Source organism: Chiloscyllium punctatum, chromosome 25 (genome assembly GCF_047496795.1).
Source record: "Chiloscyllium punctatum isolate Juve2018m chromosome 25, sChiPun1.3, whole genome shotgun sequence".
Lineage (NCBI taxonomy): Eukaryota > Metazoa > Chordata > Chondrichthyes > Orectolobiformes > Hemiscylliidae > Chiloscyllium > Chiloscyllium punctatum.
The window spans coordinates 55,691,633-55,713,685 of NC_092763.1; the positions used below are offsets into that span (position 1 = coordinate 55,691,633).

General features: G+C 39.1%; 1 long non-coding RNA gene across 1 annotated transcript; it reads left to right on the forward strand.

Annotated features, from left to right (window-relative positions):
- The first annotated feature begins 14,623 nt into the window (after positions 1-14,623).
- On the forward strand, positions 14,624-18,683 carry LOC140495959 (uncharacterized). Its single transcript, XR_011964132.1, has 3 exons — positions 14,624-14,729; positions 16,417-16,524; positions 17,072-18,683. It is a non-coding gene; the product is annotated as an uncharacterized lncRNA (long non-coding RNA).
- The last annotated feature ends 3,370 nt before the right edge of the window (positions 18,684-22,053 follow it).

The window sequence follows — 22,053 nt, forward strand, 5'->3', positions numbered from 1 at the left end:
ATCTCAGCTGAATGCTATTGTCACAGCAGCAAGTGCTGAATTATAAGAAAAAGAACACAACTTGACAGTGGTGCCAAATATATCTGTTACAACAGGGTGTGAATTAGCATTTAGAAAAAAAACACTAAAAACAAACACATAAATAACAGTCAATTTATTTGACAAAAAAACCCAGTATTTTTCCTTTCTTTATATTATTGACCTGTATATGGTCAGGTAATGTACTGACTTTCTCCTATCTCATTCTAATTTCCTGCAGTTATGGAGTGGGCTGCTCTGCAAGAAGCTGGTGGTGAGGCTACCTGTCATTTTTTGGTCTGAGGACAAAGCCGCAAACTAAAGAGATTCTCCAAGTTCAGCTCCTAGCAGATTTTAAGGACCTGGTGTCATAAGGTTGATACTTTCCAATTCTCTCCTAGTACTGCACTGAAACACCAGTCCAGATCATGCCACTCATATCATGATGGGGTTAGAACTTGTGGTTATCTAACTCAAATCAAAGGGAACTGCTATGTTGACACTAAAGCTTAAATTCAAGAAAAAGCCATAGTCATAAAGCACGGAAGCAGACCCTTTGTCCCACCTCACCCATGCCGACCAGGATTCCTAAACTGGACTAGTCCCATTTGTCTGCATTTGGCAGATATCCCTCTAAACCCTTACTATCCATGTACTTGTCAAAATGTCTTTTAAATGTAATTGCACTCACCACAATGCTTCCTCTGGCAGCTCATTTCATATACGCACCACCCTCTGTGTGAAAGATTTGCCCCTCGGGTCCCTTTTATATCTTTTTCCTTGCACCATAAACCCGTGCCCTCTTGTTTGGATTTCCCTGCCCTAGGGAAAAGAACTTGACTATTCATCTTATCTGTGTTCCCCACCCTGTCCTCCCCTTGATTTCACACTATAAGGTCGCCTCTCATCCTTCTACTCTCCAGGGGAAAAATGTCCCAGCCTATCCATGTAACTCAAACCTTCCAGCCTTTGTGACATCCTTGTAAATATTTTTTGGATCCTTTCCAGTTTAATAACATCTATCCATAGTAGGGCAACCAGAATTTTATGCACTACTCCAAATGTGGCTTTGCCAATATCATGTACAGTCATAATGTGACATCCCAACTCCAATACTCAATGCAGTGACTGATGAAGGCAAGTGTGCCAAACACCACCTTCACCATCCTCTCTACATGTGACACCACTTTCAAGGAACTATGTATCTGCACCCTTAGGTCTCTGCTCAACAACACTTCACAGGGCGCCACTATTAACTGTATAAGTCCTGCCCTGGTTTGGCTTACCAAAATGCAACGCCTTTCATCTAAATTAAACTCTATCTGCCATCCCTCGGCTCACTGGTCGAGTTGATAAAAATGAAGGAAGCCGGTAGTAATGTAAACAATTGATGATAGGGCAGGGTAGGGGTAGCTCTTTTGTAGAATTTTAACTTTAGGCTAAAGTGTAAAATTGGTGAAGTTATCTGTAACAGCTACTTTTCCTTTCATTAAAGTCAATAGAAGGGAGAGCACACAATTGTAGGTCAATCTGACATCACTACTTTGTAATACATCATAACTTAAACTTATGAAATATCCTATGTATCTATGGTGGCACTTTTATAATTTACTTTAATAATTTGGTTTCAGAATGTTCATGAAAAGTGATCAGCTTCACAACCGATACTAAATGCATTAGACTGATCTGGAAGAAGTAGCCTGGGACTTTTAAAGGTAACAAAATAAAATCTGTAAAACAACAGCAAATTAAATATAATGCAGTATAAAACGAAAGGTACTCCATATTAAAGTACTATTTGGAAGGTCTACAACATTTGTTCAAACTTAGCCAAAGCACTCAGTGTTATTATGAGTGGCATTTAGCATGTTAAGTCACTTTTCAACTTTATTCAACTAAATGGACAGAACACTGAATTATATTTTAAATTAACAGGGAATAAATCAGAGGCCTTTCTTCTGAAAATGTGTAGTACTGTGGTCCGCCTACACTTTATGCATTTTTACAGTGTGGGAGGACATCTAAGTATAATTACCTGAATAGCCTCTGTCAATTACACTCCATATATGCAAAGAAATCCAGTTTGAGAAAGTGATGGTAATTCTGGATATAATTCTGTGTTCAGGATCAGGGAAGTTTTTTTATGTAAGTACAAGGGAGGTTAACCTACACTTTTGACAGTATAAAGTTTAGAATTACTCAAGAACCAGTTGGATAATATGATAGGAAGACTAAACAGATAATTCCTTAATGTTTGTATGTATCTCGTGATCTTGTGCAGTGTAATGAGTAACAATTATAAATCTACTGTTTTGCATCAATTTCATCCAATGCACTGCCTAAATAACATATCTTAATGGCTTTACTGCACACATAAGGCCTGGTTTCCCAAATGCATTTTGAACATAGAGAGATTAGTAAAGAGGATTTATTATAATCACTATGTATTGAGAACTAAGGAGAAAATTGAGGGGGTGTAAACTTGTACTGATTATTAATCAGATATCAGGAAAAGGAAATCAGCCAACTCTGAATGAACTGGATTCGGTATAAGAAATGGAAATCAATTAAAATGTTCCACGTGTAAAGTAAGGATGTAACAGCATGATTTACTTCAAAATCTGTCGAATTTTATGTAATACCTTCTGTCAATCTTGTAAATAAAATGGTTCTTTTTACTGATGATAATGGCAAAGCTCCTCAAAGAAGTGTCTGTCTCTACCATTTCCTCTGGTAGCTTATTCCATATATGCACCACCTTTCATGCAAAACAAGTTGCCCATTAGGTCCCTTTTAAATCTTTCCCTTCTCACCTTAATCCTGTGCCCTCACATTTTGGACTCACCCACTCGTGGGTTAAGAGCTTATCTATTTACCCTAACCATGTACCCTCATGATTTATGAAACTTCTATAAAGTCACCCCTCAGCCTCTGACACTCCAGGGAAAATAGCCTCTCCCTATAACTCAAACACTCCAACTCTGGCACCATCCTTGTAAATTTTTCTGAACGCTTTCAAGTTTCACAACATCCTTCCTACAGCAAGGAGACCAGAATCGCACTCAGTATTTCAAAAGTAGTCAAACTACTTGGGGCAGCGTGGTGGCTCAGTGGTTAGCACTGCTGCCTCACAGCACCAGGGTCCCAGGTTCGATTCTAGCCTCGGACTACTGTCTGAGTGGAGTTTGCACATTCTCCCTGTGTCTGCATGGGTTTCCTCCGGGTGCTCTGGCTTCCTCCCATAGTCCAAAGATGTGCAGGTCAGGTGAGTTGGCCATGCTAAATGGTCCACAGTGCTAGGTGCATTAGTCAGAGGGAAATGCACTGGGTGGGTTACTCTTCGGAGGGTCAATGTGGACTGGTTGGGCCGAAGGGCCTGTTTCCGCACTGTAGGGAATCTAATCTAATGTCCTGTACAGCCACAACATGACCACCCAGCTCCTATAATCAATGATTGAGTGTTTTGAATAAGTAACAAAGAGGATTGATGAGGGCAGAGCAGTGCACGTAATCTAAATGGACTTCAGTAAGGTCATTCCTCATGGTAGACTTGTTAGCAAGGTTGAATCACATGGAATACAGGGAGAACTAGCCATTTGGATACAGAACCGGTTCAATGGTGGAAGACAAGGCTAATGGTGGAGGGTTGCTTTCCAGACTGGAGGCCTGTGACCAGTGGTGTGCCATAAGGATAATTCATTGGGTTCATTGCTTTTATATAAATGATTTGGATGTGAACATAGGAGATATGGTTAGCAAGTTTACAGATGATACCAAAATTGGAGCTATAGTGGACAGTGCAGAAAGTTACCTCAAAATACAAAAGGATCTTGATCAGATGGGCCTATGAGCCAAGAAGTGGCAGATGGAATTTAATTTTGACAAAGGTGAGGTGTTGCATTCTGGAAAGGCAAATCAGGGCAGAACTTATACACTTAGCGGTAAGTTCCTGGGGAGTGTTGTTGAACAAAGGGACCTTGGAGTGAAGGTTCATAGTTCCTTGAAAGTGGAGTTATAGATAGATAGGATAATGAAGGAGGAATTTGGTATGCTTACCTTTGTTGGTCAGTGCATTGAATATAGGAGTTGAGGTCAATCTATCAATTCAGACACAACCATCTAAAATCTGAATGCTTACATCGAAGTTGTACAGCACTAAATGACTGAACGACATGTCAAAACACAATGAGCATACAAATAAACAACTACACCTTCCTTTGCTGCTCTACCAAAACACAGACAACACATAGCTAAAAAATCTAAATTAATGTAAAACTACAATACAAAGCTTGGGAGAAAGTAGTTTCATGATTGTCGTTTGTTCTCAGGATTCAGCTAATGCAGCATGTTGCTTAAGTTTCAAGTTCGAGAGCTTAATTTCAAGTAAATGAGTTAATAGCTGAGCCAAGAGAATGTGCCAGAGGAACTTATCCAGACCTGTTAGTCAGTGCTTTCTCAAAGGAAATTAAACTTTACTCAAACCTCTTGATTAGCTGACAGCCTTACAATTACACTGTTGTGAAATAATTCCACAGAGGCTGGTCACCAAGTCACCTTTATTTACATGTCAATAATACTTGACACTGGCCCAGCTTCATTACAGCTAGTTCTGAGTGTGCAGAATCTCTGACAGCCCTGTTTATTTTTTCTCTCAGGATGTCTGACACTTCTGTTTATTTTTTCTCTCTCAAAGTGAACAGGATGTCTGACACTTCTGTTTTTTTTTCTCTTTTAAACCCCCACACTACCGCCTAACTGCGGTAGTGCTTATTTTCCCCAGCATCCATGTGGTGTGTGTGTGTAGGTGTTAATCTGCTAACTTAGTCACATTCGTATTTCAATTTCATTCAATATTGAAGTGGGGTATAGAGCTTGCATCAAAAGGCGCAACACATTGAACCATGATTATACAAGACCAAAACAAATGGCGACTGAATAGGTCTATTCAGTCTTTACCAGCATGAAGGGTGACAACTTCCAAAGTCAGTAAAACACTGAACATTATTCAGCTGTCATTGGGGTATAGAGCAGAGTCATTTTGGACCCTTTTCTCATATAAAAATTGAGAAAACAAGGGCAAATTTCTATCCCATATGTAGCCCTAAAAAAAAAATTTTTATTGAATAGTTAAAAAGCCTTAAAGAAAACAAAAGATGACATGTTGCTGAAGCAGAGTACATCCCACCAATGGGGTAGCCAGCACATTTAGGTAGCTGGGAATCTGTACTTGCCTGCAATATTGCTGGGGAACGTAGTAAAGAGCTGATAGGTTAGGGAGCACAGCTAAAACAGACTTTCCACACTAACAACAAAATCAATGGGCTAGCCATTGCAAAACATTGGCAGCACCATGAAGGCAACAAGGGAAACACAAGGCTGCCTCCAGTGTGCACAGCCCAGGCCATAACTAGAGCCAACCTTCCACCCATGGATTCCAGTTACACAGCACACTGCCATGGAAAGGCTGCCAACATCAACAAAAGCCATTCACATCCTAGAAATGCTCTCCTACAACCTCTTCTGTCAGGCAGAAGATACAGAAGCCTGAATGCATGCACCAGTAGGTTCAGGGACAACTTCTTCCCAGCTGTTATTAGATTATTGAATGAACTCTCAAATAATGGTGATGTTGCTAATGTTTGATCGCTCTTGTATGCCCTGTGCAATGTTACCTGTATGCTTCTGTCTAAATCTTTTGTTCTGTATGCCCTTGCTTACCAAGATCTGTCTCTACTGCTCATAAACAAAACTTTTCACTATAATTGAGTACATGTGACAATAAATAAATCAATTAATCTAAAAGACCAGCAGTACATACTTATTCTCACTGTCATCTCCGGCAGAGTCAAGAGAATGGATGCAATTCCTCCATTGGCAATGGTGGGGCTGCATGGGCATGTAATTTGCTGGGCAGCTTCTTTACTGTGATATGAAGTCTCTTACTCTGATTAGCTCCTCCCTAAGGAGGTTGCTTCCACCAAGGTGGTGTCTACCATTGTGGTAAAGGAATGAGTGAGCACGCATTGTTAATGGAGAAATAGGGAAACTATCCTTAATTTGCTCATAACAGCACAATCTATTGTCAAGTTTATGTTTGAGCATGGCTGCTACCATTGCCATTGTTAGGAAACTAATCTGGCAACAGAACTACATGAGAAACCACCCTCTCCCAGTTTCCAGTCATTTTACCACATCTCCACTCCTGTCATTCACGACCAGTAAAATTCAGGTATAAGGAGTTGCAGTCTGCATTCCTCCCTCTGTAATTTTATCATGTTCACTGATCATTAGGTCAGTGCTCCACAGGCAACTGACAACAGAACTAAATATAGTTTAATATACAGACTGACAACAGAACTAAATATAGTTTAATATACAGACTGACAACAGAACTAAATATAGTTTAATATACAGACTGACAACAGAACTAAATATAGTTTAATATACAGACTGACAACAGAACTAAATATAGTTTAATATACAGACTGACAACAGAACTAAATATAGTTTAATATACAGACTGACAACAGAACTAAATATAGTTTAATATACAGACTGACAACAGAACTAAATATAGTTTAATATACAGACTGACAACAGAACTAAATATAGTTTAATATACAGACTGACAACGGAATTAAATATCAATCTGGGTTTAAATTGTATTGGAATGCAGTTGTTTCCACCAGTTTTATTTTCTCTCATTCCCACGTATTCCCATCACCATTATAGGTTATCACTCTCTAGTGGCTGGGAGCCCAGATTTCCCTCATAGATACAGCCATCCTGTCTCATTACTTTTACTGCTGGCTGCATTAAAGTTTGACTTTTTCACCTCAAAACTACTTGGGTATCCGTTGTCTGTACCAGTCTGGGCATAAACACAGCCTACTGCAGTGTCAGAATGGCCTTTCCCCTCCTCCTAAAAATAAATTGGTGAGCTTATTTGTCACTTATGCTCGAATTTCAACCTCCAGTTAGTCCACAATATTGTTTTATCATAACATTGGAAACTATGGCAACCATGCATGGGCACCAAAATAATGGCGCTTAGGAATGATTGAAATGGTCGACTAATTTGAGAATTGGCATCAAAATCTCATTTATACTTTGACACTTGATCCCAATGTTTCCCCTTTCCTCTGATAGTTTCACATGGGATAAGAGAACCAAGGACCACACTTTCTGTGGCTTCAGAGACCCAGGAGACATTGGAACATTTCCTAGGCTCACCGCATTTAAAAAAAAAAGTAAACTTATTCAACTAGATCCAAGAGCTGAATTACTTTGTTATTTCACGCAACTCCATTGGCAAAACATCAGCATCACTAGGTTCAATCAGACCATCTGCCTACATTATGGCTTTTACAATGAGGTGCTCACGTCATTTCAGGACTGGATGATTTCACATTGCAGTCTGATGAGAGGGGTATAGTGCCTGTATCAATATTGAATGGATTTCTTTAAAGATAATCTCTTGCAAAATGGTGGGCTCAGTTATTATGGTCAACCACTGGATAAGGATGAGGAGATGTAAACCTCACTCAAAAATATATTGGGTTCTACTTTGAATAAGTCTCAGTCACCCTACCGACCACTTCAATTCAAGCAGATGCATGGCACTGTGTTTAGGTCATGCACCCTGGCATCCATCAGGCCAGTAATCTACCAGCCTTGGACTTGACAGTAGGTAAAATTTGCAGAACTGTCAATGCCCTGGTTCTCCATGCTGCTAACTCCTTCTTCTAGGAGCAGCAGACCATTTCACTTTGACCTAACAAGGTCAGATTCCATAGCTCTACCCCTTCATCACACAGCATGAAACACCAAAGATAGACTTTCCCATATTTAAAGATTTTGGATGAAAAGGAATAAATCAGACACATTATGTCAACAAACAGGTTAGGCAGATAAGCATTTCACAGTAAGTATAAATGCCTGGGAGACCATGACCACTAATACATGTCTACATCCTTTAAGAAAACTGCTATCTTGAATGGTGATAATAATGATAAGATCACAGCCACTCCTCTAAATGGATTGGTAACCTGCTGACATCTCATTAAAATCAGCTGCACTCTGGCTCAGTATTGATTGGTCACCTTACGTTGACACCATTCTTCAAGCACCAAGTTGCTTAGGGGACCAGTTGCAGCCAAGTCACTGACAATATGCTTCTAAACATGTGAATCTTGGCGTACCAGTCAAGACTTCATTGCTATCTCCTCACCAGACTATTTGTCCATCATCATCTGGCACCTAGCCCATGCAGAGTGAGACAAGCCAATGTGGTTTGTGTTCTGTCAAAGTCAACAATCTAATCGAAGAATTTGGAGAGACAAACATCTTGTTCCCTTTCATCCAAAATCTTCAAGTAAGGGCAGATCAGTCTTTAGTGTTTCATCTGATACTTCAATAGAGAAATTGAATTCAGAGTAATGAATGTATTGGATGATATTGTCAAAAGCTCATTATTCAGTCTTCCACTTGGTACTGAGGATATCTCAGACAAGTGTATTTGAACAATTGCTTTGAACAGTACAAACTGTGCTTAAATGCTGAACATGTATGATCTAGCAAGCATTGTTTGATCCTGTATCTTGTACATTAATCTGTCATTTTTCAATAGGAACTGTACCATACACATTGTTCTAGCAAACAGCTTTTGTAGAACTGGATGTCAGCAGCATTTTGAGACAGTTGATAATCATACAGGCACCATGATGTTTTCAGTTGAACCACTGTCCTTCAGGATCAAAGGTACAGAGTTCACCCCCACACTTGGTTATACATTTTCATATAGTGTTGCTGACAGTATTTGCATTACAAATCTATCCCTTGAACTGGAAGTCTTGCTTCACACTGAACATTTTGTTTATATATGCCTTTACTTCTCAGCAAACAAGACTCTTGGTCTTCTCGATGTAACATAACATATTCACTTGCTACATAAGCATCAAACTGTAAACCTCATCTGCTGTATTCAAAATCTATTCTTTTTGGTCCAATCACACCTACCTCTGTACACAAATTCTCAGTTCTCTACACTCCTTCTGACAGCTGTGGCTCATTCATGATGTCTTCAATCTAACATTCCCAGTTAAAATAATCCTTACAAACACCGCTGCAAACCTTCGTCTGACTCAAAAAATATCCATCGACCATCACTCAGCTTATATCCATACTTTTACTGACCCTTTCATCCCATAACTTATAACTTACCTCACAGGTCTGTTACATGGAATGGTATCAAACCTTTTCCAAAGTCTACATTCACCACATCAACAAATTACCCTAATAAAGCCCCTCTGTTAACACTTCAAAAATTCAAAAACATTTCCCCTTTAAAAATCCATAACAACCGTTTCTAATCAACACATCTTTTTCCATGTGGCAATTAATTCTATCCCAATAATGGTTTCCAGAAGCTTCTCCTCCACTGAAGTGGTTTCAATTCCTGGTTTGGAGAATCTGATCACCTTATCTTTGAGCCTTCATGTAACTGAGCACGGACTTGTACAGCTTCAATAGCTCCTTCTGGTCTTTACACAAATGCTTCATCTAGAACTGACCTCCTTACACTAAGGTAACCTTTTCTTTGCAGTTGTAAACCATCTCTTTTCATTGAGGGGAACTGTTTCACACATCCAACTTCAGCCAAGGTTCTGTGAAACTGTTAAAGTGAAATCCAAAATGCTTTTTTCAAAGTTATGAGTGTTTCCTGTAAACAAAAGAAAAAGAAACAGTCTCCCATTTTCCAAACTGAAAGTCTGATGCACAACTGTTTGCTTGTAGAAACTCTGCCAATGGAAACAAAATTCCAATGCAGAGGAGGATCTCTCTTTCCCTTCGCTTTTTAAAAAGATATTACCATAGCAATAGAAATTTAACCCTTTCAGACACATAGACCAAAGCCCACGTGCCACTAGCCCAAATCCAAATTGTAAAATATGTATAAATCATACACCTTTCATCACAGTATCATGACTCTATAAGCTTTTTTGAAATATCAGTTCACATGCTTTATTATGAATGATTTGGATAGCAAACCTTTTGTTCTGCCTTTTTTTCTGTTATCACCACTTATAGGCTTATTTGCTAGAGCACTCTTAAGTTGATACATTCTGTCTCTTCCATCACCTGTTTATCATTTCCGTTATTGCTATATTGCTCTCTTACCTTGTCTTCTTTATTCAATTTATTAGTTTCCTCATCTACACTATTAAATTCAAATATATCTTTGCTGACTTAATTATTTGGCTTACCAATATATTGGTCATACTGCAGCTCAAGTGAAGACTGAGGCAACATACAAGACCTTGATGGTCTTGCCTCTAAGCACTAACACTCTTGTTTGAATCAGCATGCATTGGAATGAGTCTCCCACTTTAGATAGAACATGATCAAAGTTGACACTTCTACACTTTACCCAGAGAATGCTACACATCCAAATAAAAAGTTAAACAGAGCCATTGAGTGTAATAATTCCATTTTTTTAACCCATTTTCTAATCAACCTGTTAGCAATGTTATTACACATCACTGGAGTAGGTGGGACTTGAACCCTGGTCTCCCAGTTCAAAGGTACACTATTACTGCACCACAAGAACTCTTTGATTCCATGTTAATATTCAATGACATGAAGAGTTCCATCTACCGCAATTGACATTTATCCTTCAGCCAATTAGATTGAAAACCGATAAACTTGTCATTGATCGATTTACTGTTTCTTGAACTTTGTACATAATTGACAGTGTTTAGACTAAAATAGTGATGAAACATCAAATAAACACTTAATTGGCAGCAAATACAAACAGATGAATGAATTTGAATATCCACTTACCAGTTCCTTCCTTTTATACTCACTTGTTCTGTGCATTTACTATAGCAGAGTTCAAAATCTCAGAATTGTTGTTTTGCAAATAATGTTACACTTGAAAGTAGAGTAGCCAGCAAAGATGACAATTTTAGAATGCAAACTAAAGAAAAAATGTCAGGATAAAATAAGGAACTGCAAATGTTTGAGATCTGGGAAAAAAAGCAGAAATTGCTTGCAAAACTCAGCAGTACTGCTCGAATCTGTGAAGAGATAGCAAAATTTACATTGTGAGGCCGGTGACAGTCTTTCTGAAAAATATAAGGAAGTTGGATTGTTGGTAGCTAAATTGATTTATTAGACTTCAAGATTAAATTAATACAGAAAATGTGTGTACTGTGGTGAAGAGTTCAGAACAAGGTAATAAGTAATACAGAGAGAAACAGAGCTAATGTTTAGAGTACAATGATTCTTCAGACTCATAGTGTTAGGTGCATTAGTCAGAGGGAAATGAGTCTGAGTGAGTTACTCTTCGGAGGGTCGGTGTGCACTTGTTGGGCCAAATGACCTGTTTCCACACTGTAGGGAATCTAATCATTCAGTCTATTTCTCTCTCCACAGAGTCTGTTAGGTCCATTGTGTTTCTTCAATACTTGCTGTTATTTCTGTTTCCAGCATCCATAGTTTGCCTTAACTTTTGGGAAGATTGAAGGTGCTCAGTGAACATTCTATATTATGGAGAAGTGAGTTATTCGCTGCTTAATATGTTTTATTCTGTTCTTAAAATGTTGATTGGTTTATTTGAAAACAGGATTCTAGATAAGATCAAAGGGAAAGACAGTCTTCCTGGCAGTGGCAGTTAGATCAGTTAAAAGTGGAGTGCTCTCCTGTCAAAATCAACAACAATGAAGCGCATTGAAGCTCAGGGGCTAAATTCTTTCGTGATGTGCAGTGGTACAAGAGTGGTGTGCAACACAGATGATGCTCAGAGACAGTGCTCATACTGCACAATGCAGAACATAAGCACATTAATAAGGTGATAATGAGTGAGTACTAAACACAAATGATAGAGTAATTAGCAGTGAAATTGGCTGCAATTTCTTGGAATGGACATTTGGAATGTGCATCAGAGGAAATTTCCAAATCCATCAATGATTCTGAGTATTCAGCAAAGGATAAAGTTACTGATTCAGAACTCAAGTTAATGATTGTAATAGTGACTGTTTAATTTGGCAAGAAATGAACGTCAGAGGGTCATTAGTGTTTGGAATTCTCTTTCCTAACAAACACTGGAGGCTGAGTCTTTGAATATTTTTAAGGATGAGTTAGAAATTTTTGAATAACAAGGGAATAAATGTTTATGGGGTCAGGCAGGCAAATGGAAATAAGACTGCGCTTATTTTTGTATATATATTCTTATTTATAGAACTGGGAACTAAAGTAATGTATGAGTGTTTCTAATTGAAATGCTTCAATCTTACATGATTTAGTTCCCACCTAACCTGCAACTTATCAGCTCGATTGGATCAGCTATGGTTAAATTGATAGGAGCAAATTACCACAGATGCTGGAATCTGTCCTGAAAACAACAAATACTGGTGATTACAGCAACAATGGAGAGATAGCAAGCTAACATTCAGTGTCTAGATAACTCTTCATCGAGCTGCAAATTTGTGGATAGAATCTACTCTGATTCTATTTCTTATGTTCTTATAAAATAGACACAATGCTCAATGAAATAACTCCACAGAGACTGGCATACCTTCACCAAATCATCCATCACTTACATGTGGAAAGTGACACTGATCTGGCTCCCTCAGAGTCAGCTGTCAGAATAAACAGAACATCTGACACTCAAGTTTATATCTGTCAGCCAGGGCTCCCTTATTGAACCAGATTAACAGCCCCAATCAGAGAACTCATATTTTACGAGGTCCAGCGGTCTGACCTCATTAAACTTGTTATACTCAAAACAGCAGAATGCAGAACCCACCTTGAATTAAATTGAGAATTTCAACATAAAAGTTAAAATGGTCTGAAGTTTAGCTGTTTCCCAATGCTACTAATTTAATTGAATTCCCAAAAAAGAGCATCTGTGATTGCTTGCTGTTTCATTTTTTGACTGAATCCATTTCTGTGTCCATTTGTACTGTGTAAGCCAGCAATCTATGAAAATTAGAAATAACGGTACATCTTGTTACAACATTTTTCAACAGTAGTGCAGAAAAATGTTCCATGCAGGAAAGGTGTTAGCTGTGCTGTGAAGAGAGTAACTGACAGTCCACTGGTACTGTGTAGTTGGGGGTTCAGAAAGAAGTCCAATGAACCATTGATAGGTCCAGAGGGGTCTAGATAGCCAGTAAATGCAGCATAGTGTTGGGGTTAGGTCTTTGAAAAGTGCTGTGAGCCTTGAGGCTTGTAAGAGGCCTGTGAACCATTTAATAGTCAGTGTAGTTGATAGCTGAGGGTGAAGAGAGCCCACAAGCAATATTTGCTTGGTGCAGTTAAGTAACTTTGGAGCTTCGAGAAACCCAGCAGCAGTACCAACACAGTGAACATATTGCTGCAGGTTAACTGAAATTGTGCTCATAAACAGACATTGAATCCAGAATCCAAGGGAACACAGTTCCAGGAAAGGGGCATGAATTAGAAATATGTAAGCAGTCACTGAGTCAGTCTGTATGAAATAATGTTTAGGGGGAGTACTACAGCTATGTCATCAAAAATAAAGAATTGAAATTTCTTCTAACGTTTAATTGAGATTTATGACCCACAGTGTCACTAATGCATGGAGAGGAGGTAACAATGGGTTGTGCAACTGCTGAAAATCCATAGGGTCTGTCTTGACTGCTTTTGCAAATTGATATGATCTGCACTCTGTGGAGTGTTTAAGCGAAGTTTATCTGTTATCTATACTTACCTCATATTAATTCTGGATGTATACAAATATGTTCACATGTAATAGATTGTAATATTGCTGTAGCTTTGTACAGTAATGACTATTTTTCCTTGTTCAACATCACAAAATCTTGCACTTTTATTCCCTTGGTAAGTACTTGATCTCAAACTTAGCCTGCTTTAAAACATTTACACTAGTTAATTTAGCTTTCTTAATCTGGCAGCTACTGAACAGTAGTCATGAAGGTTTCACAGCCATTGTACTTCAGCAATCTCCTTTGTCCATTTATCACTGTTAAGATGCTCTTAAATGTTACCTGTCTTCAGTGGTACAAAGGACTGAGTTTTTAGGCAAGGATGAGGATGAGCAATAAAGCAAATCGATGCCTTCTTCGCATCGGCTGCAGTTCTCCCAGTTTCCTGAAACCATTCCACTTCATAGAGGTAAGATGAAAAGACGGTCCCATTTATTCACAAGAGTCAGGCAGCCAATTCAGACTTTTGGAAAGCCTATTGCCAGAGGGCGACTAAAATTTTCCAAGGATTCAGTGGGGAAGGAGGTACAGTTCTCTAGATGCCTAGAAAGACAAGAGAACAGTGCAGCTGCCTGCATGTCTGCCTCCCAGAAGCAGATCATGAAGCCAGAGCTTTAAAAAGGCTTTGAGGCACTTGGCTTCAGATTGTAGGATCTCACCACCAATGCTGCTGGTTCCATTTTATTTCTAACTTTTAATAAATGTAGAAAGAGCAGTTTACTGTTTATTGCTGACTTGAAAAGGCAAATAATTCTTTTCTAAATACTGAGCGGCTAACATTGGTCCTCTAGTTTTGTTAGTTCATCAGTCATCATTGAACAGTAGTTTCACTTTCTCGACAGTAATTTATCATTTTTGAAGAGAAAAATCACATCCTGACAATGGTGTCCCACAGAGGCAAAGTTCTGACCCCCTTTTGACATTGAGGTACCGAAGAATCCATGATCAGATGCACAGCTTTAAGTAAGTCATCAGAATTTTCTGAACTCTACAGTTGTTAATTTTGTTGGTTTTCATTTGAATATATAAGCACAACTTTAACGCTCATAAAAAATTTGGAGCACTTGAACAACCTTTAAAATCAATTCACCCAATAATTTGGGGATTCTAATGATACACTACTGTCATAAATAGGAACTAATTCAAAAATGTTTCAAATGAAGTTCTATTCATCATTTTACGAAGTCAGAGACAGAAGAGGCAATTTTATGAAACTATTTTCTCACAGCAGTAAACATTGGCAACATCAAAAAGTGAGTTTTGTAACAGATTCAAAACTGCATGTGCCCATCACCCACTATGATGCCTCCCAGGCATTCTAAATTGCCTATGCTTATGTGACCTGCGTGCATAGAGCATTTTAAGCACTCTGTGGCAGAAAGCCGGTATGAAGTCAGTCAATTAGAAAGTACTTTTTAAAAGAACACTGTTGTCGAAAACTAGCTGTGCCAGCACACAACATGTTCAAAGTAATTGATCATGTGCAGATTTTAAAATACTCTCAGAAAATGTACTACTCTTTGTAATCAGCTGGTGTCTTCAGCATGTGGACAAGCTTTGTTTCCTCAGTGGGGTATTTAAGCTCAGTCAGGTGCTAAATTGATTGACAGGTGGGTTAGATTCCCCTGTTGGAGCATTTTTTAATTAGCTGGTCTGATCCTTATGCTGTTCTGCTCTGCTGAAAATTGGCAAGCTGGCACCAAGGGGTTTTGAGAATAAAATGCACTGCAATTATTTTTTGTACGTATGAAAACATTACAAGATTTCAACTAAAATTCATCTCAGTTTCCAGCCTAAGTGTTCAACAGTTAGGCATCATAATTAGACGAAAAAGCAATAAAGCATCTGTAGGAAAATTGAGGCAAAATGCTCAGCAGCTCTATTTTTGAGTTGGTGGATGTTCAGAAAACCTTGGCAACTCCCTGAATCGTGTGGTGGGTCATTTGGTATGCTTCTATTAAATTAGTCAGCATCTTTGGATTATAAAGCAGCCTAACCAGCAATTCTTGAAGAGCCGGAGATCACCTCCAATAAAACAAGCCATTCTTGATTAACCTATTTTTATGTGAAGCTAGAAGTCAAACACTGTTCCCTGCTCCACGGATTACTTAGGGCTCCTGCAAGTCCACTCCAACCAATTTTCTACCTTTTCTCTCCTCTTCCCAAACAACCATGCTCCAATGGTTGTCAGCAGTTCACCACGTTTATGAAGGTGAGGCCTGAAGATGGAGCTCCTTCGGCTGACCTCTTCAGGTCACATTGCAGCCAATCACTAACCAATCTGGCCCCACTGCTCTCAGGAAGAGAATATAAAGTAAAGACTGAAACCAAAAATTTATGGGTTCACATCACACTGTGTGATGTTAGTGGTGACACTTTAGTGATTGACTGTGAAATTATGTGGTAGACTATTTTGACATAACTTTATTTGGCCAGATTTACTATCAGAATAATGCTAGAGTTCACCTTACAAATGCATAAAATGTACAGCAGTTTAATGGAAGGGGCACATATGAGATAACTACCGATGTCCAAGTTCCTATCCAAGTTGTAATGCTCCACATTTCCCATTGTGAAAATGACAATTTGTTGTCTGCCTCACTGTTGAATGTGCAGTGAATGTTGAGAAGGTACTTTATTTGTGTTGTAGATATAAATGATACCGACCAGACAAAACTGGGGCTATTCTGAAGTGACGCAAACACATTGGCTTGATACCATTTATGGATCCACGAATATTTAATTTGGACTGGTTCAGGTGAGAAACCTTTCAGCTCTGCAACACTGAAGAACAATCCACACCTGGGATATCATATGATTTTTCACATGTATGATATCAGTTTTGCAAATATTTAAACAAACCTGTGAAACTACAGAGGGGAAGGTAAAAAGATCTGTGAGACATTTTGTGCAGCCATCTTTCTCTTGAGAATGAATATGAATTGTCAACAGCATTTTATTTAAAAAGAATTGTTCATTATACTGCAGTGGGCATCAACAAAATGTTATAAAAAGTTTTTATTTTCCAAATAAAATAACAACTTATGGATAGCTTTAGGTCACTTCAAGACAATTTTCATTGTACATCTATCCCTAACAGAATTGATGGGAGTGTCTTTGGTACATCCAGTGTGCCTCATGGCCAGATTAATACAGAATTATCTTCAGACTTTCTTCTACAGATAGGATAAATAGACAAAGAATTTTTTCCCTGGGGTGGGGGAGTCCAGAACTAGAGGGCATAGGTTTAGGGTGAGAGGGGAAAGATATAAAGGAGACCTAATGGGCAACTTTTTCACACACAGGGTGATACGTGTATGGAATGAACTGCCAGAGGAAGTGATGGAAGCTGGTACAATTGCAACTTTAAAAAGGCATTTGGATGGGTCTATTTGGAGGGATATGGGTCGGATGCTGGCAGGTGGGACTAGATTGGATTGGGATATCTGGTCGGCATGGATGCGTTGGACCAAAGGGTCTGTTTCTGTGCTGTACATCTCTTGACTCTATGATTCTAATGTCTTGTTGTCTATACCATGCATATGGAAAGTTGTAATTAATCTTGCAAGGGCAAGTCTAACAGCATAAGCCACTAAATGTTTAGCTTGAAGAAAATTTGGCTCAAAATGTTGAAAATAATTATATAAAAGTCATGATTAAGTAGCAGATAGGAAATAGATTTACACAATACAATATCAACCTTGATAGACTAAGTAAATGGACAAAAGAGTAACAGATGGAGTTCAATGTAAACAAGTGCAAGTTTGATGAGGGCAGAGCAGGAGATATGGTTGATATGGACTTCAGTAAAACGTTTGACAAGGTTCCCCATGGGAGACTGATTAGCAAGGTTAGATCTCATGGAATCCAGGGAGAACTAGCCATTTGGATACAGAACTGGCTCAAAGGTAGAAGACAGAGGGTGGTGGAGGGTTGTTTTTCAGACAGGAGGCCTGTGACCAGTGGAGTGCTACAAGGATCGGTGCTGGGCCCTCTACTTTTTGTCATTTACATAAATGATTTGGATGCGAGCATAAGAGGTACAGTTAGTAAGTTTGCAGATGACATCAAAATTGGAGGTGTAGTGGACAGTGAAGAGGGTTACTTCAAATTACAACAGGATCTGGACCAGATGGGCTAGTGGACTGAGAAGTGGCAGATGGAGTTTAATTCAGATAAATGTGAGGTGCTGCATTTTGGGAAAGCAAATCTTAGCAGGACTTATACACTTAATGGTAAGGTCCTAGGGAGTGTAGCTGAACAAAGAGACCTTGGAGTGCAGGTTCATAACTCCTTGAAAGTGGAGTCACAGGTAGATAGGATAGTGAAGAAGGCATTTGGTATGCTTTCCTTTATTGGTCAGAGTATTGAGTACAGGAGTTGAGAGGTCATGTTACGGCTGTACAGGACATTGGTTAGGCCATTGTTGGAATATTGCATGCAATTCTGGTCTCCTTCCTATCGGAAAGATGTTGCGAAACTTGAAAGGGTTCAGAAAAGATTTACAAGGATGTTGCCAGAGTTGGAGGATTTGAGCTACAGGGAGCGGCTGAACAGGCTGGGGCTGTTTTCCCTGGAGCGTCGGGGGCTGAGGGGTGACCTTATAGAGGTTTACAAAATTATGAGGGGCATGGATAGGGTAAATAGGCAAAGTCTTTTCCCTGGGGTCGGGAGTCCAGAACTAGAGGGCATAGGTTTAGGGTGAGGGGGAAAGATATAAAAGAGACCTAAGAGGCAACGTTTTCACGCAGAGGGTGGTACGTGTATGGAAAGAGCTGCCAGAGGATGTGGTGGAGGCTGGTACAATTGCAACATTTAAGAGGCATTTGGATGGGTATATGAATAGGAAGGGTTTGGAGGGATATGGGCCGGGTGCTGGCTGGTGGGGCGAGATTGGATTGGGATATCTGGTCGGCATGGACGGGTTGGACTGAAGGGTCTGTTTCCATGCTGTACATCTCTATGACTCTATGACATGTTACTAACCTCACATGTCATAATAAAAAGCTATGTGATGAGCTTCAAATAGTTTAAATATAGGGATTGATCAAAGGACTTTGTTCTTAAAAATGAATAGCCTTTAAAATGTCCAGAGTTTTGAAGGTGGAAGAGTTTTCAGATGTATGATACTACATTATCCAATGAATCAAGTGTAATTTTGCATTTAATATAACTGAAATTCATGTTAATCTCCTCCTTTGTTTCAATCTTTTAATTGAATTGCAACTCTGAAATCTGTTAGACTATTTCAAATCGTGACAGATAGTTGAGCTCTTTAAACGACTTCAGAGCTTATACTCGATGTCTTAGAATCTCATTATGAAGGCTTGGCTGAATTGCAAACTGATTAATAAATTTGGCTCAGTCCAGGTTTTTGATACAATAGTCAAGAGGACTGTGACTTTAGTTTTATTACTTTAATAATGCTATGATCTCTTAACAGAACTATCTCTTTGTCAAATAGTTTTTGCATGACTGTTTATTCCAAAGACATTATGATGTTGTTATAAGGTGTATGATTTCTGCACTTTGTAAATATGAGATGAGTGGGTATGGGAGAGTGAGGGATGTGGATGCATGATTGGGTGATGATGGGGTTGGAAAGGTTCACGGGCCACCATTGATCACCAGAATTAATCAAGTTCTACAATTTACGAAGAACCTTGTCAATCAACTCTTAACGTGATTAGATTAGATTCCTTACAGTGTGGAAACAGGCCCTTCAGCCCAACCAGTCCACACGATCCTCTGAAGAGCAACCACCTAGAGCCATTTCCCTCTAACTAATGCACCTAACACTACGGGCAATTTACCATGACCAATTCACCTGAGCTGCACATCTTTGGATTGTGGGAGGAAACCAGAGCACCCAGAGAAAACCCACGCAGACACAGGGAGAATGTGCAAACTCCACACAGACAGTCGCCCAAAGCCGGAATCAAACCTGGGACTCTGGTGCTGTGAGGCAGCAGTGCTAACCACTGAGCCACCTTACCGATGCTGATTGGAACTCAAATTGGTAAGTTTTCTCATCAGTGGGGAGGATGAGTTAGTAAGGTAAAAACAATGACTGCAGATGCTGAAAACCAAATACTGGATTAGTGGTGCTGGAAGAGCACAGCAGTTCAGGCAGCATCCAACGAGAAGCGAAATCGACGTTTCGGGCAAAAGGCTTTTGCCCAAAACGTCGATTTTGCTGCTCGTTGGATGCTGCCTGAACTGCTGTGCTCTTCCAGCATCACTAATCCAGGACGAGTTAGTCCCAACCCAGTGAAAAATGGAAAATTGAGGCCACTGTTTAAACATTAAAGATATGTTTAAGGTTATATTTAAATAAACAATTATACAGATTTAAATTGTGCGTTATATACACATTAGGAATGTATCAATGTATGTTAAATGTCTTTATGATTTGACCAGGCTTGTTAGCTCTGAAATAAATGAAAAGTTTAACATCAAACATATGCATAAATTTTAACCATTTTTCTTCATAATAAACATAAATGATGGTGTTCAGTCTACTGGTATTTTGGCTAAGTGTAAGTCAAGTTGAGTTTGGTGGAGAGTCATCTCGTCATGAGGCTGTGAGTTTTCTCATCAAATCTTACCAATCTCGCCACACTATTTGCCATTCCAGTCCCTATAGTAGGTATCACATCAGTGATCAACACATCTTACCACATGCTATTCTTGGAGGAACTCGCCATCAAGTGGGAATCTATCGATTCTCCACTCCATTAGGGCAAGTGCCATGCTCTGCTCCCAACTATCTCTCACCCACTCCATTATTACCATTGCACCCACCTCTCAAGTCTGTTGCACATCTCACCATAGCCACATTGCTCAGACCCCTATAAGATTCCATCCCAATTTGTTTTTAGTTTAGTGAGAGAGAAGATCCGAATGCAATATGACCTCGGCTGATGTTAATACTCAACAAGTCAGATCCCAGAATGAAACCTACCTTGTTAGATCCTCACAGTAAAGCAGGGAAAATTATTCATTTTCAGAATAAAATCATAAGATCTTTAATGTCCACCTAAGAGTTTTAAGCAGTGTCTTAATAGAGAGTGAAATAGTGGTGAAGAAATGCCAAAGCTAATAACCTGTGGGAGATTTTTAATAAGACAAAGAAAATCAACCCTCCTTATTAATTTCATAACTGTCTATGGGATGCAATGATAATTATTGACTATTTTATACCATTGGTTCACAAATGCGCATTCTATATGATTACGTATTTTGGGTGTTATGCTCCTGAACAATATTTTATCACTGCAACTGAGATTAGGTGAAACATTCTTCCACTATTGTTTCCAAGTGGTGACCCAGTCTTAATAATAGAGTTGACTAACTGAAATGCTGAGAAATGTGCAGGTTATGTGACTCCAGTCTGCAATGCCTCAAATCAACTAGGGTGAGATAAGGAGCAGTTGAAAGAGTCTGGATTGAAATTGTAAATATCATATATACTCAAGTAATAGTCGATTTCATGTAAAAGTCGACCCCCTATTTTTGGCCAAATCATTTGGAATTTTCCATATACCTTGTATAAGAGTCAACCCTAGTTCTTCACAGAGAACAGATCAATGTTTATGAGTCAGTGTACCAGCCATCAACATCCCGCTCCAGTTTCCAGTCTGCCGGTTGTTCTGCTCCGCTCCCAGTCTTCTAATCCACTAGCTGTTGAGTTCCAACTTGGGTTTTCAGAACTACCATAATTTGTTGTTTTTTTCTTTATTCATTTAGAGATCAATTGGGCTTCTGCTAATGATATGGTATGAATTTTGACAGGCATGAATTTCAGCCCCTCAAAAGCAGTAGCCATGTAATAGTCGACCCCATAAATTTAACCTTACAAATAGTCAAAAACATTTGATTATTATTCAAGTATACATGGTATCAATGGATGATATCAACAAAGGAGAAAAATATAATGGGATGGAGGGGCAGCTGTCTGCTTGATACTTCTGCTGTTGCATAAAAGGACTAACAGTAGCTCTGGAAGAAGCTGGGCATGGAATAAGTACAGCGTTGCCAATGTCAAAGACTCTCTTAATTGCTCCAGTATCTTCCTGCATCCTCTGAATGCCAGACATGATTGTATCAGGTAAATCTTCATTCTCAAGGAAAATGATATCTGATTAGCACAAAAGGCAGACTTTGAGAGAAGGCTGAGGGAGTAATCATTGGCTTGGGGTCAAGATTGAAATTCTGATTGCGGCATGAATTTCACAGAGACATGCTGAGCGAGCACAGGGGGAATACCACTATTCTTCCCAACTCA